Below are 19056 nucleotides of genomic sequence, written 5' to 3' on the forward strand. Positions count from 1 at the left end.
GAGTTTCTTTATTTTTACTATTTTATACATTGTAGAATAGTGAAGACATCAAAAACTATGAAATAACACATATGGAATCATGTAGTAACCAAAAAAAGTGTTAAACAAATCAAAATATATTTTCTATTTGAGATTCATCAAAGTAGCCACCCTTTGCCTTGGATGAGACCTTTGTCAATTTGGGTATCTGATAGTATTTTGGATTGGCCAGTGGAAACGTAATAAAACAGGCCTACCTGATTCCTTCTTATCAGTGCTTGACTTGGGTGCTGGTACTGTTTATATATAGGTACAGGAGCTCCACAATACTTGTGTGATAATATTCTATAAAAAGAACAGGAACTCAAACAGTAGAACATTTGAGATGCTCCACTCTGGTGAGCTCTTGCCAAAGTCAAGCTCTGCTTCTTATCCCTTGCGCAAATAGCCTACAGCTGTGTCTGTCCCGAGCTCACTGGAGCAGGAAACTCTGAGGGCCCAGGAAACCTTATAGATGTTGCAAGTTTGCTAGTGCAAGCTTGAGGCAGACTGAAGTTAATAGTTGATACAATGTTTCAAGTTCCTTGCAGACAGGCCATGTGTAGCCAATGTGATTTATAGGATTTTTAAAAAGTAATAACTATKAGGATATTTTCTACAATGTTTTTATTTGTTGCCTTTTTGTAGGCTATTTTTACATATTTACTTTTTAGGTTGATCATTTTCATTTAGATTTGGAGAGAAATTTGATTAAGCACGTGACATTGATTTTGAGATAAGACGTTATTATAAATTAAATGAAACTGTTCCACGAAAATYTGCATATGAAAACCAGAACTGGCACGCAGATCGGTAGAAATGTTCATATAAATTGGCATTCCACATGACAAAGGTTGCCGACTCCCCGTATAGACTTTTACCGGCAACTTCAGGAGCGTAATGGCAGAATCTGCGAAAGCCAGCAGGAGGAGAATGGTTAGGTCAGGGTACGTTATTTTTTCTTTCTTCTGGTTATCTCAATCTCTGGCTCCCTCGAGTCATGTATGTTATTTCATCAAACAGTAAGCTGATAGAACCAGGCATCCTGTGCCGTACTGCATCAGCATCGATTAGCCCCCGCGATATACAACTTTCAGGGAAGTCAGGAACCAATATACGCAGTTAGTTAGGAAAGCCAAGGCTAGCTTTTTCAAACAGAAATGTGCATCCTGCAGCACTGATTCCAAAAGGTTTTGGGACACTGTAAAGTCCATGGAGAATAAGAGCACCTCCTCCCAGCTGCCCACTGCACTGAGGCTAGGAAACACTGTCACCACCGATAAATCTAAGATAATCAAGAATTTCAAAAAGCATTTTTCTACGGCCGGCCATGCTTTCCACCTGGCTACCCCTATCCCGGCCAACAGCTTTGCACCCCCCACAGCAACCTGCCCAAGCCCCCCCCCCCCCGCTTCTCCATCACCCAAATCCAGATAGCTGATGTTCTGAAAGAGCTGCAAAATCTGGACCCCTACAAATCAGCTATGAGGCTTTATTAGGCCTACTTACAATTGGTCAAAAATGTAGCATCCTATATAAAAATATTTTCAAGAAAAAATAGCCTGCACATCCGACCTAAACAATGTAACTAATAATTAAAATCACTCTAGTGTTTAATTGGTATATTGCAATTACTTCGCCACCATGGCCTATATATTGCCATACCTCCCTTACCTCATTTGCACACACTGTATATAGATTTTTTTCTACTGTATTATTGACTGTATGTCAGTTTATTCCATGTGTAACTCTGTGTTGTTGTATGTGTCGAACTGCTTTGCTTTAATCTTGGCCAGGTCGCAGTTGTAAATGAGAACATGTTCTCAACTAGCCTACCTGGTTAAATAAAGGTGAAATAAAAAAATAAAAAAGCYCACATTTGTAAATGCCAAACTCTAAAAGTAATTGGAAAGGTAGATACAAATTATGTGAGACACAATAAAGAATGTAAACAAGATGTTTTTATTTACAGTAGTGATGGACAACCGGAGGCATTMTGAAAACAGGTTAGCAAACACTTGTTTTCACAACTGTAGCAGGTGTAGCCCATCATGCAAATGTTTCCTATTAGCWGGACATTAGACTTTTTGTATAWCCCGGCTACTGTTGTGAAAATCCCTCAACTAGCAATGTATGATGCTTAAGTCCTCTACAGTGTTACATTTCTAACTCAWAACAGCAGTACAGAATTTATTCAGCAACATCTTTATGCTTTAGTTAATAAAATAAACAAGAAAAMGACATTGAAATGCAGATYTTTATATAAACTACATTTTAGTTGCACTTCCACCCAGCTCCACGACCACAGGTAAAACCTTGCTGAGATGATCAATGTATTTGTTGCATTGTTGTATCGTCAATTTCTCTAGRCAAAACATCTTGATGGCCTTGACCYGTTCATKTTTGCRTGTCGGCTTGGCAGAGTTACGGATGAATGTTTTCAGTTGATGCCAAACAAGTTTGATCGGGTTTAAAAATCAGGAGACCTACATGTAGAGATAAAAAATATATTTTTTAGATATACTGTAGGCCTACCGAAGGTGTTGTAGGTCTTATTTTAAATGTTTTATTTAACCTTTATTTTACTACATAAAGGTCTACTTACTCTGCTGGCGTCTTGACCCAGTTTATGCCCTTATTTAAAATGCAAACCCAAGCGGCAGTGTGTTTTGGGTCGTCTGCATTTGGAGAAGAAAAAAAGACAAGCCTAACAGCCCAAATTAGGTACAATAATATAAATATACARGTAAATAAGCCTAAATGTAAATAAATATTGCTATAATCCTACCTTGAAAGAAACGATGTGGTCCCAGAAAAACCTCTCCGACATAGGGTCCAGCATGTCTCCTAAGGATTTCTTCCTCAAAGAAATCTCKAGCCATGATACCTGAAAAAGGAGGCAAGGTGAATTATTYTGGAACACTTAAAATATTGTAGGCTTCAACTCAGACTGTTATGTACCTTTTGCTTTGTCAATAGCCAAACTCACCATTAAAAATCAAATATGGGCCTGGTCCCCGGAGAGAAATTGCCCCCCACACATGGAGCAGATGCTTGATCTTCCCTTTTTTTTTTAATCAATTTCTTTTTAAACATTTTTTTTTTAATTATCATAACATTAACCATGTGTGTTCGCTTGTTTTGTACTGTTCTGTAGTTTCGACCCAATGATTCGTCTGACAAAGAACTTTGCGTTCTGCAGGCCCAGGCATGGATCAAAGCTGGCGAGACGTTCAATAATGTCATCTTCACAGACTAATCAACCAGGGCCCTTGAGCAATTTGCTCAAAATTGCTACAAAAAAAAAGGAAGATCAAGCAAGCCGAGTCCCAAGCATCTGCTCAAACTCCATGTGTGGGGGGCAATTTCTCGCCAGGGACCAGGCACATATTTGATTTTTAAATGGTGAGTTTGGCTATTTACAAAGCAAAAGGTACATCAAATATTGTAGGCTACAACTCAGTCTGTGTAAATATATATATAATTTCTTACCAAGCCTTTCCGTAAGTCCACCCAAGTTTCTTCAACTGTCTTCTTACTGTAATTAGAGCGATGTTGATGTCGTGCCGTGATGCCAGCAGATTACAGATTGCCGATTGCTCATTCATCAGTGAGTCGATGGCTTGAATAGTCTCGCTGGAAATTAAATTCAATGTGAAAATGTGCAGCATATAGTAAAGACCAGCAGTCGATTTATTTAAGCATTATTTTTAGCATTATTAGGCCTACATTAAAAGTATGGTAGTCTACTGTACCTGTTAATTTTCCGGGGCTTTCGAGATCGGCGTAAAACAGGCATCTGATGAGTGTTTGCGAATAGCATTGTCCGTGACCAAAATCCCCAAGTCTACCAGTATTTTTGAAATGTCTCCAGTAGATTTTCCGTTCCTGCTGAAAGCCCTGACAACAGAACTTGACCAACTGCTCACCAGGCACAGCAAGGGCCGCCCGGACCGTTATGCTGTTCTGCTATTCCAAGGATGTGTAACCGAAGAGTGATACCACGACTGGGATACAAACGGATGGATCCCGAGACAAATGTGGCTTACCAGCGAACCTCCGGGTGATCATCATTAATATTGTGTCTCAGAAGTTTCRGTCCATGACTGATGCAACCCGAAAAAGCATTAAAAGACAGAGTTAATGAGTACTTGAMGTCACCGAGAAAGTCTGGACATGGCCTGCTCTCCCTTATGTAAGGAATTAGGRACTTTCCCATGTTTACTACAGTATGTACTGTATTCTATGTATATTTGTCAGACTGCACAGTAGCCTAAAAAACAAATGCAGGTGGCTTATATCTTCAAAATGCTTTATTATCCATATGTTAAAGCATATACTGTACAGTATTGTATTTCTTCATCAGCAACTTTACGCTTTCGTAAATAAAATGATAAAAATACTCTTTCAAAATGCTGATGTTTATTTAGTTATGGATCCATAARGAATTACTTGTTCAAATATGCCATATTCTTGAGATATGTGTTGACTGAATAGATGCCTTTTTCTTGCTCACTCTTGGTTAAATGAAAACGAACTCTCCAAAATATCGTTACCTTTTAAACAAAGTGATTATTATAAATTWATTTAGAATGATATAAAAGACACTTAGATATTGTCAGATATTCTCACAGATCCTAACGGAAAATTCCCCTTAGATATTAATATAGAGTCCTCCAATCCTCTAAATGTAATTATTGGTGGAGAGTCGCGGCATTGAATTCTTTTTTTTCAATATACTGTAGGCCTACCATAGGCGTAATGAGTCTCACTAGTGTTGATTAATGTCTAATGTATAATTCTGTAGTTGACATCACAACTATGTTGTGAAGACATCACAACAATGAAATAACACATATGGAATCATATTGTACAGCGCCATATTTTCCGTTCCATTCTAACAGAAACCCAGAGGGRTTTTGTTTATTCATGGAATAGAAACACCATAATATTAATCTAATTAATTAAGCAAGTACCAGTCAAAAGTTCGGACTCACCTACTCATTCCAGGATTTTTCTTTATTTTTTACTATTTTCTACATTGCAGAATAATAGTGAAGACATCACAACTATAAAATAAGCCTGCTCTCCCTTATGTAAGGAATTAMGCACTTTCCCATGTTAACTACAGTATTTATTGTCGACTGCACAGTAGCCTAATAAACAAAAACACATTTCGTTAATAAAATAATGATTCAAAAAATACTCTCAAAATGCAGATGTTGATTTAGTTATGGATCCATTCCATAACGAATTACTATGGGAATAAATATRACTGATTTACAAAAATATTAAAACAAAGTTGGCTAATGAAGGCAAACAATGTAGAATCCTCCGATCATGTAGCCTACTCCTGACYTCACGTTGTACAGCGCCATAGAAACCGCGAGGGTTTCGTTTTTCCTTTATCTCTGAATAGAAACATTATAATATTAATCAAATGAATTAAGCCAAATTTCTTAAAATCAATCCCATATACTATGTTATTACAAAAAAGGTTTAAAATTCTCTGGTAATGCCAATACGGAATACTATCAAACGCTTCTCAAAAATGCCCTCTGGTGGTCAAACTAGCAATAACAGAAAAAAATGGCTGAGAATTAAACGACGTGCCACAGAATGCCAAGGCAGCACGCAAGGTGAGCCACAGTATGACAACTTTTAAAAGGAGGAACCACTGTACCTAGGTGTCTGGATGGACTGTAAACTCTCCTTTCAGACTCACATTAAGCATCTCCAATCCAAAATTAAATCTAGAACCGGCTTCCTATTTCGCAACAAAGCCTCCTTCACTTATGCTGCCAAACATACCCTCGTAAAACTGATTATCCTACCAATCCTTGACTTCGGCGATGTCATTTACAAAATAGCCTCCAACACCCTACTCAGAAAATTGTATGTAGTCTATCATAGTGCCATCCYWTTTGTCACTAAAGCCCCATATACTACCCACCACTTGCGACCTGTATGCTCTCGTTGGCTGGCCCTCGCTACATATCCGTCGCCAAACCCACTGGCTCCAGGTCATCTATAAGTCTTTGCTAGGTAAAGCTCTGCCTTATCTCAGCTCACTGGTCACCATAGCAACACCCACCCGTAGCACACACTCCTGGTATATTTCACTGGTCATCCCAGAGAAGTCCAAAACATACCTAATAACGGGCTGCTTAACTCTTTTCAATCCCAGTTACGTCTACATGTGCGTTCTAACCTGCGATAATAAACACTCTCGAGGACCCAGTAGTATTTCGCGAGAAAAGTCACTTGAAGCTACGAGACACATATCTAGAACTCCTTCACCTGAACTAAAGGCATTCAGACTGAAGAAAGGCACCGTCGTCGATAATAAACATCGACGCCACCCAATTACAACAGTCCCACATGTCTTTAGAAACCCTAATGCAACACGCACACAATGACTTAATTTTCATCCCAAAACTCTAGCTTAAGTTTTATAATTTACCCCAATGCAGACACCTCGCATAGTGATTAGCTTAAAGCACATCATTGCAATTAGACTACAGTTAGATCCTTCCTGGTAAAGAATGACCCAAAGCATGTAAAACTGCGTGTAATCCCTCAGTTCATCAAAACACATTCTTCTGATAGAACTGAACTAAAGCCGAGAAACTTTGTAACCTCGTCAAGAATAAACCATCCCGGAGTATTTTTTAAGCTGCTATCCATTCAAAATTCCTACGACTAATGCATAGAATAGCTCATAGATCTTGCGCCAGTCCTCAATACCGGAGGAACAAAGATTAACCTGATAATAACCCAGACTAGGCCATGAATAGCACTGTTGCCACCATCTCCGATGCTTCTATGAAATAACCTAAGGCGAAGACTAATGTTTCCTGCGTATACGAGGACATTGGTTAATCGGGTATAAGTACGTTCGGAGGGCGATGGTACCTCGTATACAAATAAGAGTTTTACTACCGATGGCCAGAAAAGCGTACATATAGTTAATTCTGAGTCTTCAACAATCCGACCCAAGACTAGAACCTTAACTCTCCGATTCACCTTTGGGAATCTACCCCCACAATGCGCCTGCCCGCGAGCGAATTTACTATGCCAAATCTTACAGCCAGCATGTTACCTGTAATAACAGCAGGACCAATGTTAATGTATAAGCCGATGTTTAAGAAATCCTGTATTTATCTGTTACTAATTAACGCAACGAGGCTGAATTCTTGCTTGTCCTAGCTCTTCCGTAAATAAGACCAAGAGCCTCAATGTTGGCAATAGTGCGTTGGCTTATAGTTGTACTACACCCTGACATGCGAACAATGATAAGCTTCCAATCTTATACCAGCCACCTGCTCCGCAGAGCAATGCTCACCTGTCAGATGACAGCCTAGACTCTTGTTTACGAGTCTCTTAGATGACTAGCTGCCTACTCAAATGCGTATTAACTCTTGCTCTAGTAACGTCAGTCGTGAGAACAATCTAAGCGCTGTCCCACCTCTCCTATACACACATGCTCAGTGGAATAAAATACAATGCGCAAGAAGGACGAACTCACCAAACCTGTCCTAAATAACCCTGACAAGACATCAGAAATACTGCCATTTACCCAGCCTATTGACAAATTGTTCCAACATAGTACACCCTAGCCCAATGAGGATGATTTATCCTACGCATATTTAATATAAACGACTACTACATGTATGTTAATTCGCAGCCCTATACAGAGCAATGATACATCTAAAAACCTTGGTTACACAAGACAACAATTTTTTACACGACGGTAAAGTCAAACACCACCAAGACGACTGAATATGTTAGTGTCATAGCCAAGTCACAGAAATAGACAGCCATTTTTTCCATGCCAAAGACAGGATCACAAAAAGCAGAAATAGAGCTATAAGAATTAAATCACTAACCTTTGTATGATCTTCATCAAGATCGCACACCTGAAAACCAATGAGTAACAAATCATTGGTGTGACAAACAAAATCCCCAAGGCTACAAGAATGTATGGTTTCTTAAAACCAAGGCGCCTAAAGTTAAACGAAACCATGTTACATGTAATTTAATAATATCCCAACACCACCAATAGATTAAATCCTGTGAGATTATATCTCAGCCAGAAGGAACCTTGCTTACTAATCGTCTGCACTTGGCCAAAAACCAGAAAAAGCACCAGTGACGCAAGAGCGTAACCTCGAGAGAATATAATAACACACTAAAAAATATACACAATATACATAAAGTCTTAATCTTTCCCTAGAATAGACAATTTCACACATGTAAGAAATTAATAGCCAAAGTTTCTAAGGAAGCTTAAACACCTTTGTTAGTTGAGAATCCATGCGCAAACATAGTTACAGAATTTTCACAAAGCGGAATGCTTGTCGGCCTGAGAAGCAATACATGCCCTATGAATCTGAAGGGAGAGGACACCATAGTGTAAATGACAAATAGATAAAGAAAGAACGCAAAGTCCATCTTACCATACGTCTAGCCCTCAGTGTAATGACAGCACACAAGACGACGAGTATAACTAGAGATATATAAAATAACACCTCTCGACCTGTCCTTTAACTTGTTACACGAAGCTTCTGTTGGAAGAAAGCACGTACTTACCAATGATAAGTATAACCACCACAATCCAAATGATACATGCACAAATGTAACAACCATCCGCTCGATTAAGTTCCGATATCCAAGATAGATTATTACCCTGTATCCAAAATGTCCATATTATAATCCAATTGTGCAACGCAGCATTATCCATCGCTCAGTGAAAAATAAAAACCACCGCGGTATTCCGAATCTATCTGTTTAAAACCAAGTCTGACCTACCAGATACATTGCTCAAATAAAACCAATCTCAGCGTACCAATGCGTCTAGGCTGTAAACTTATGCCAAACACCACCTCTGATCCAAAAACTGATTACTGTATATCAGCCTATGAAGATGTTAACTGTATAACAGACCGATATGTTAACCCTGTATAAACAAACCCTGACAAGACAATGTAACTGTATAATCCCAGCGCATAACATTGTTGTTTAACTACGGAACTATAATCAATGTGTATGTAAAGAACGAGCCTGAATATTGATGTATCAATTCAAATAAACTGGAATGAGGATCCGAGCGATAATAATCAACCATACCTCTACTCTTTGGTGTGCCTCTATCAAGTGGCTATTAAACAACATATATACATGTAAGCACGAACACATCTCAGGACCACGTCGTCATACAGCGCCGTATCTTACCTACATAATAAACCAGCCGAAACCACTACGCATTGGACCCAAAACTGTTCGAATATCACACAGCCCATAAGAAGCGTCGTTACCCTGCTTATCTACCTAGCACCAACATAGCAAGATGGTTAACATAAAGCCTCAACAATACAAACCCAGCCCCATATTAAAGAATATGTTTACACTGTTGAACACAGCCCAGTGCGATGTTAGGGCCCTGTGTAGGAATCTGACCACAGAAAGCTCACTATTGTTAGCCCGAGAGAGTCTGTGAACAGCCCAAGACCCTTTCCCGTACATGAAACTCCATTGAAAAGCCGACCGCACCTACGAACAAAAACAATAAAATAACCCATGAGGTATAATTTCCCAGTCTCCCAGTCCGTCGTACTGTCTAACCAGCCCCGAGTTATCCCGCAAATTGTTACTCCTCTTAACCAGCCTAACCATAGAAAAACCATGTTATCGTGTATAACAGCCTCAAGGAAATGTACACCCAGAATCATGAACGACAAGCCTCAAACAGTATTGTTAACGAATGACTTCAGATAGTAATCGATGTCCCCTATCTGATAAGATATCACCATGAGAGTTCTTACTAATATATCCCAAAGAACTATGACATGTATTTTATCATTCCTTGCGTAGGATATTACAGTTAGAGAGCTGAGCAGGTTTATTAATTATAACCAGTTCCCGAGCAACCATGTCTTTACTTTATTTACTACACCAGTCCCTCAGATATAACCTGTACCTAATCATAGCCCGCCCATAGCCACCTATGAGATGAGTTCTGAGATTGCTCCCTTGCACTGGCGCTAGCCCAGGACCATGTGTGCATGTGTGTGGTTAACTCTTTGGACAGCTATTATGTCTTGCGTTGGCTCATAATATCTCTACATGTCTCCTTGTACATATAGGTTAACCTTTAATCTCCACAGAAATAGTTACCTGACTAAACCTGACTCCCAAGACCGTGCGGATTAGTTTGAGTCTTCAAAGCCTTTACAGGACCAAATTCTTTTTTTACCCTAGTTAAAATAACCAGCAGCGCCAATCAACCCTTATGAATCATCCGATGACCCTATCTACACAATGCTATACCTGTTTGTATCATCCCACCTTGATGACGAATGCTCACACATCCTGGTATCATACTCTGCCAAGTAACATGTTACCTGTAAACAACGCCGTAGACTGCCATGTGACATCCATTTAACCGTGCTCTGATGTAATCCGCCCCGACTATGTCTGACCTTGTATAGTGGATAGTCTGCAGCCAGGACTCTGGTTGCGGTCAACTTAATCCAGAACCTGGACAATGATATGTGTATTTAAAGAATCATTGTTATACCTCTGACTAAAAGTAGACAGTAATGCACCACAAGTGTGACTTTAATATTAATGTCTACGATGTATGTATATCATTATACATGTAATCTGGCTGTTCTGATCTCGCTTAGAGATAATCATCCAGGTGTACCACCTCTATTTTAACAAACCAGGGGCCGGCGACTAATGTCTATGACGACCTAGAGAGGTGCGTGAACAAGAAAGCAATATAGCGTCGAGACGCTCAATACTATCCCAACTTTCCCACTATAATATTCATCTCTCATAAAGACAACGAATTCATCTTATACTCGACGATATACACTTTCACCAGCCAGACAATAATAACGAGCCGACCGTTAAAGAATATTATTGTCTCTAATCTTGAGTAGAATTAACTCTACGAAGCACCTTGCCACGAATATATCTCAAGAGTAAAATTGAGCTCCATTATGATTATAACAATAGACGTAGTCACAGAGTAATTGATGGTTATATGCGAAATACCCGCTTTCTCAAGAGACCTGAATTAAACGTAAGGAACAAACATGCCAACCAAGAGAGTGATCTGCGCTGTAAAAATGCGAGCCATTGACGATGTATACTTGAAATTAAATTCACCTGCAAGAAATGAGACTACTGTATTAACATAAGCACTCGCTTCATGGAATACTATCTCGTTATTCGAATCAATGTGACAGCATAGTAATGATAAGACTACTTTAAGCCTAGCACACTCCATTGACACTCTTTTATGAGACATTATATAGACAAACGATGTAAATCATCTTTACAAATGATTAAAGAAAAACTCTTGAATACTTTTGCCATGCTCGTCAGAATTTCCGTAGATTCGCCCTGTAGGGAAGAGTGAGGGGAAATAATGGTTTGGAAGTTAGCAGGACCTTACTATTAGTAAAGGGAGACGGGTTAGTGAATTGTTTGAAAGTGCGCGCCTTACTATTAGTAAGGGGAGACGGGGTGGAATTGTTTGAAAGGTGCGCGCTACTATTAGTAAGGGAGAGGGGGTGGTGTTGAAAGTTGCGCGCTCACTATTAGTAAGGGAAACGGTGGGGGTGTTTGAAAGTGCTGCGCTCACTATTAGTAAGGGGAGACGTGGAGGTTGGTAAGGTAAGGGGGGTATTGGTAAGGGCGGGGACGGGATTTATAACAGCCTTTATATCTATTATAACATTTTGCTCAGTGGTGACCGTGGCCTTCAGTGGGGGGAAAAATCTTCCAACACGTTGTACCAAACTCAAAAATAACAAATATAAAGGGCTCACATCAGTGCTTGTCCACTTGACCAGGGAAATTTTGTTATTAATTCTCGACAACAAAAATAATATAAAATTGTTGTTAGAATCCCGCCAAAAATCCCAATATCAAACAATTAGGCTACTCCGATCCGAATTGGATCAGTGTCTCCGCGATGAATGTGTTGCACACGGTCCTCCCAATCTCTGCAGAGCGCATGGAGTAGAATTATTGTAGGCCTGCATTGACCGGCACAAGCGATCTTCCAATCATGCAGTTGCTAGACACGTTTTTGAGATCAAAGCCTCATTTGTTGATATTCATTACTAACAGATCCACAGATGATGTTCCCCTGTCTGTACTCCCTGTTCACCACGACCGAGATGGCCAGGCACGAGTCCAACACCATCATTAAGTTTGCAGACGACACAACAGTTTGCCTGATCACCGACAACGACGAGACAGCCTATAGGAGGAGGTCAGAGACCTGGCCGCGGTGGTGCAAGAAATAACAACCTATCCCTCAACATAACCAAAACTAAGAGATGATTGTGGACTACAGGAAATGGAGCACCGAGCACATCCCCATTCTCATCACGGGCTGTAGTGAGCAGGTGAGAACTTCAAATTCCTTGGTGTCCACATCAACAACAAACTAGAATGGTCCAAACACACCAAGACAGTCGTGAAGATGGCACACAAAAAGATTTGGCATGGGTCCTGAGATCTTCAAAAGGTTCTACAGCTGCACATCGAGAGCATCCTGAGCTGTTGCATCACTGTCTGGTACGGCAAATTGCTCGGACTCTGACCGCAAGGCACAATACAGAGCGGGTGAGGCGTTAATTACGAGACCCAATACATCCACTGGGCCAAAGCTGCCTGAACCATCCAGACCTTCACAGCCATTGCGGGTGTCAGCAGAAATCCATAAAAAATTGTCAAAGACCCCAGCCAACCTCCCAGATCAACCTTCCGACTTCTTCTTCTCTCTACTACCGCATGGCAAACGGTACCGGAGTGCAAAGTCTAGGACAAAAAGGCTTCTCAACAGTTTTTACCCCCAAGCCATAAGACTTCTGAACAGGTAACCAATGGTTACCCGGACTATTTACATTGTGTGCCCCCCCCAACCCCTCTTTTACGCTGCTGCTACTCTCTGTTTATCTTATATGCATAGTCACTTTAACCATATATCCATGTACATACTACCTCAATTGGCCTGACCAACCGGTGTCTGTATATAGCCTTGCTACTCATATTTTCAAATGTATTTTTACTGTTGTTTTATTTCTTTACTTACCTACACACACACACCTTTTTTTCTTCGCACTATTGGTTAGAGCCTGTAAGTAAGCATTTCACTGTAAGGTCTACCTGTTGTATTCGGCGCACGTGACAAATAAACTTTGATTTGATTCATAGCTTGTTCTCCATCTTTTTAAATGGGTTTGATTTTTTACTTTGATCATGAGTAAATTCATGAAGTGTATTATGTTTTCTTGCAGTTTTGAAACAAACTTGACAATTGTSCAATGGTGTGACTGTCTGAGGTAAAGGTGTGGAACTTTGAACTTAAGTAAATTAATGAAAAAATGAATAACACTTCCCTTCATCTATGCTTTTAGTTAATACACAGAAGTTTATTTCAAGAAACAATAGTCCCCAAGTCTATTCATGACATTTCCAAATAGTTTTGATTGATTACATTTTGTCCCTAAAGCAAAGTGCACTTGGTGTGACAATTATGGGATTAGATAACGACCCAGCATTTGGAAACCATTGCGCTGGGGAGGGTTCTCTTGCAATGAGGAAGTACAGAAGACATGGCTGGAGCACATGGTCTGAACAGATTATATCTGAAACATGTATCAAAATATTGCACTTTTCTGCCATAAAAGGTGTCAATTTCTTAGTCCTTTGGTGTGATGCTTTTTGAATGCATATATGAAAACAATATTTGTTGACAACTAAAGTATAAAAAGCAACAAAAACATGTGGTGAAATCATACTGAAGGCCTACTGTTAACAATAAGGCCCAAACTGGATCATACACCCTGAGATTTCCAACAGTGTGACAGCTTTATTTCCCTTGGTGTGACATGAAGACCGTGTCACACCAGAGGAAATACAAGACACCTGTCCGATTCTTGCCTGTCTGAGTGGACTCTGTCCAATGTGGAGGCCGTGGGGATGACACTGTCCATCACTCTAAAACATGTGCTTCTGAAATTGRATATGGTTATATTACATAACAATGGTGCAACACTAATAAAAATAATATAACAAACGCACTTTCTCCGACGTTGGTTAGTGGTCGCTGTCCGAGGTTCTGACAACACAAGTGGCGCTGTTGAATTGACGCTTTTTTTTTCTAAGACCATGTCGCTATGTGCAATAATAGCAAAGTTAACCAGCATATTGATGAGAACAATGCGGCGGAGGCAGCAACAGAATGAGGAGACCTTGTGTTATTGTCTAAGAAATGTGGGAGAGATTTTTTTAAATATATATATATACTGTATAATATATATAGTTGAAGTCTGAAGTTTACATACACTTAGGTTGGAGTCATTAAAAATCGTTTTTTTCAACCACTCCACAAATTTCTTGTTAACAAACTATAGTTTTGGCAAGTCGGTTAGGACATCTACTTTGTGCATGACAAATCATTTTTCCAACAATTGTTTACAGACAGATTATTTAACTTATATTCACTGTATCACAATTCCAGTGGGTCAGAAGTTTACATACACTAAGTTGACTGTGGCTTTAAACAGTCTAGAAAATTCCAAGAAATGATGTCATGGCTTTTAGAAGCTTCTGATAGGCTAATTGACATCATTGTAGTCAGTTGGAGGTGTACCTGTGGATGTATTTCAAGGCCTACCTTCAAACTCAGTGTCTCTTTGCTTGACATCAGGTGGAAATCAAAGAAATCAGCCAAGACCGCAGAAAATAAATTGTTGACCTCACAAGACTGGTTCATCCTTGGGAAGCAATTTCCATACGCCTGAAGGTACCACATTCATCTGTACAAACAATAGTACGCAAGTATAAACACCATGGGACCACGCAGCCGTCATACACTCAGGAAGGAGACGTGTTCTGTCTCCTAGAAATGAACGACATTGGTGCGAAAAAGTGCAAATCAATCCCAGAACAGCAAAGGACCTTGTGAAGATGATGGAGGAAACAGGTACAAAAGTATCTATATCCAGGGTACAAACAAGTTCCTATCTCGCTAAACCTGAAAGGCCCGCTCAGCAAGGAAGAAGCTACTGCTCCAAACCACACATAAAAAAGCCAGACTACGGTTTTGCAACTGCACATGGGGACAAAGACTGTGCTTTTTGGAGAAATGTCCTCTGGTCTGATGAAACAAAAATAGAACTGTTTGGCCATAATGACCCACTGTTATGTTTGGAGGAAAAAGGGGATGCTTGCAAGCCGAAGAACACCATCCCACCCGTGAAGCCGGGGGTGGCAGCATCATGTTGTGGGGGTGCTTTGCTGCAGGAGGGACTGGTGCACTTCAACAAAGTAGATGGCATCATGAGGGAGAAAATTATGTTGCTAAATTGAAGCAACATCTCAAACATCGGTCAGGAAGTTAAAGCTTGGTCGCAAATGGGTCTTCCAAATGGACAATGACCCCTAGCATACTTCCAAAGTTGTGGCAAAATGGCTTAAGGACAACAAAGTCAAGGTATTGCAGTGGCCATCACAAAGCCCTGACCTCAATCCTATAGAAAAATGTGTGGGCAGACTGAAAAAGCGTGTGCGAGCAAGGAGGCCTACAAACCTGACTCAGTTACACCAGCTCTGTCAGGAGAAATGAGTCCACAATCACCCAACTTATTCTGGGAAGCTTGTGGAAGGCTAACCGAAACATTTGACCCAAGTTAAACAATTTAAAGGCAATGCTACCAAATACTGATTGAGTGTATGTAAACTTCTGACCCACTGAGAATGTGATTAAAGAAATAAAAGCTGAAATGAATCACTATCTCTACTATTATTCTGACATTTCACATTCTTAAAATAAAGTGGTGATCCTACCTGACCTAAAACAGGGAATTTTTACTTGGATTAAATGTCAGGAATTGAGTTTAAATGTATTTGGCTGAGGTGTATGTAAACTTCCGACTTKAACTGTATATACACACAGACATAAGACAGATCCCGCTTCTGTGGCCTGTTTGAGTGTGTGTTTAATAGCCTACTGATTCAGTGTAATTTAAACTGTTCACAAAATGGTCTGAAAAATTATATTTATAATAATAACCCTCCTTTTTATTGCTCTACTTACTGTTATTATTACACAAATTATTTTGTTCATTATAATAATACATGTCATTAATCGGCTTAGTATAGCAGCCTAGTATAACCACCATTGAGCTATAGGCCTAAGAGTGCATCCTGCTAAGTCTTAATACTGTAACTTAGGRCRATATTTCAATACTTATATAGGCTACTGTATCAATCATTCGTTTATGTAATCACACAGCCTAATAGTCATRKATGATTTGAAATGCAATCAAGCATTTTATGTTTTAAAATAAAATAAAGCGAGCCTTGAATAATTAGCTTACACAATAAATAAACCGTTCCATTACGTAATTCCATTCACGAATGAATGCGACTGTTTTTAGTCTTTGTTGTAATGTTTTTTTGTTAAGCCTTTATTACAACAGACTCTCTGGTACGCTTATAATTGATTTAGTGTTACTTACATTGTCCCAAACGGRCAGAAAAATTATATTGTAATCTAACAGCACCTGTTTCGATTGGTCGAAAGAATAGAAGACCTGATTTTTTTTTTTCAGGGCCATGCCTAAATTGGAATGAGTACACTTCAAATTATTTAATGAGGATCCATTACTGATGTTTAGAACTGATGGTTAGAAGCATTTTTACAGTGGTCAGAAACTTCTGAAAGTGTCATGAACTTTGTTAAGCATGAGGCAGGTAACACAATACACAAGTATGATAATTGCTATTTATCTAGGTTAGTTTAATGCCTGTGAATCTTAGCCAGAATGTAATTGTGAGACACTTGGTTATCATCATTATTAGCCAAGGAACTGTGTTTTTCATTTTAAATGCAAGAATATGKTTAATGATATAAAAGACATAACTAAATAATGTGTAAAAATATTTCTCTCATCTATTTGGGAATCATTAAAACTTGATATTAACAATTGTAGTGTTCTAGGCTCTAATGCATTAAATGGTTCATTAAAATTGATATAAATTCTAAATTGAAGGTGGCCATGTAACATTGTGAATTGTTTAGACAGTTTGTGACTAAATGTAGTTTTTTTTTTTTTTTTACTTTAATTTTAGAGGAAATTATTTTTTCACTTTTGTTTTGGCCATATGGCAACTACCAACATATGGTATTGGTACCCAAGTACCCTGGGAAAGCTCATCCCTACCCAATGGGGCCTGGTCAAAAGTTGTGCACTACATAGTAGGGAATAAAGTGCCATTCGGGATGACAAAATAAAAATAGATCAAAATAATGTATTAATGCTTACTTTGCCGAAACTCACATTTGGGGTTGGTGACAGAGAGAACAGTTTTGTGTGAAGAAACATTTGCTAAGCACATGTGGGGAAATGGTGACGTGACAACCCCCTCCACCTCAAAACCCATGCTTTCACATTCGGGAACATGGGCTAATATTGAAACTGAGCAGGGGTGGGTATAGGCCTGTGGTATATAAAATTGATTTAAAAAAACAAGTCAAATTGACATGAGCAACTGAACTCTTTGATCAGACACTGAAACCAAATATACTGGTAACTAGCTCCTATCTGTGGTGAAACGACTTGATTCGGTGTTACTCAATGCCACAACCGGCAATATGARTGGGGACATTTTTTTCAATGAATGAGCCATCATAACCAGTTCYCTGATTTTCCAAAAGTTAACTGATCAACATAAGTAAGTGTACATAGCACATCGTTAATTGTGCATAAATGTAGCTAACTATCTCAACAGTCTCATCACCAGCAACTGACAACTTTCGTTAAGAATCATCAACCAACACATTCTAAACTACGACTAGAAATTAGGGAAATAATTTGGGAAAACACTAGCGAACTAGCTATTCTAAATTAGGCCTCAAGGCGACCTTGGCCTTTCATTGAAAGGAAATAGCTAACTGGCGAGTGAATGATAACATAACTGTCTGTTGCAGTAGCATTTAGCAAGRTAGCTAAACACAGGTGGCTACTGGCTAACTAGCTATCTACAACAAGCTGGTGGCAAACAACCACGTCCACGAGAACACGTGTATACCTTGGGAAATGTCTAAATACATGACAAATCATACAATAGGTTTATTATTTGATCGTTTGATAACGAGTAAACGAGTTGATAGCTGATGCAATGGCGTTCTAGTCAAACAAAACGTAAAAATCCCACGCGTGCAGCTAGCTAACTTAGCTACCGAACTTGACACAGGCTAGCGAAGTAGCTAGTGACTGGCTGATTGACTAGATAGAATCAATATAAATACAGTACAGATAAATGTGTATACAATTGTTTTGTTTGAGACGTCTATTGGAGATGGCTACATGCAAAGCTACAATAATCATGTGGAAACAAAGTTAGCCATGCTAACTAGCTAGTTTGCTAACATTATTGACTAGCTTAGCTTGCTAGTTAACATAGTTATATTATGGATGTGACAAGGCATGCACATAGCCACCAGTAAGGAATAGCATGCATTCAGGGTGTTTCGGTTAAACTTCCTCACCTATAAAATATTTTTTATTGGGCCGTCTTGATAGGAAATTGTCCTGTTATTTCGTCTGATACCCCTTTCCACCATTCCCTCCTGCTGCTGCTGTCAGGAACTAATCCACCACGGTCAAGACTTCCTTCCACCTGGGCCTTCGAAATGCAACACTTTTGCGTAAAGTAGCTAGCTACGTAAAAAGTGTATTTTTCATAGCCTGGATGAAATGCTAGTGGTGGTCGAGAATACAAATCCCCTCAAAACCAAAGAGTAACTACGCAAATAAAACGATCCCACCCACTCCCAACATTGGCCRCTAATGTTAAAGTAAGAAAATGTCAAATTCTGAATTGTGCATAACAAAGAAACAGGGAAAATAGCTATAATATTGACTCAAACTATAAGAGCTGTCCAACTTTATTCGTGTTATTTTGTTTCCACAACTTTGTAGCCTGCTTGAAAAAAATGTTTTT

General features: G+C 39.3%; 1 pseudogene; it reads right to left on the reverse strand.

The window, feature by feature from the left end:
* Positions 1 to 18737, reverse strand: part of LOC111963091 (endoribonuclease Dicer-like) — a 40507-nt pseudogene extending 21770 nt beyond the window's left edge.
* Between the last annotated feature and the right edge of the window lie 319 nt (positions 18738 to 19056).

This window comes from Salvelinus sp. IW2-2015, linkage group LG4q.2 (genome assembly GCF_002910315.2).
Source record: "Salvelinus sp. IW2-2015 linkage group LG4q.2, ASM291031v2, whole genome shotgun sequence".
NCBI lineage: Eukaryota > Metazoa > Chordata > Actinopteri > Salmoniformes > Salmonidae > Salvelinus > Salvelinus sp. IW2-2015.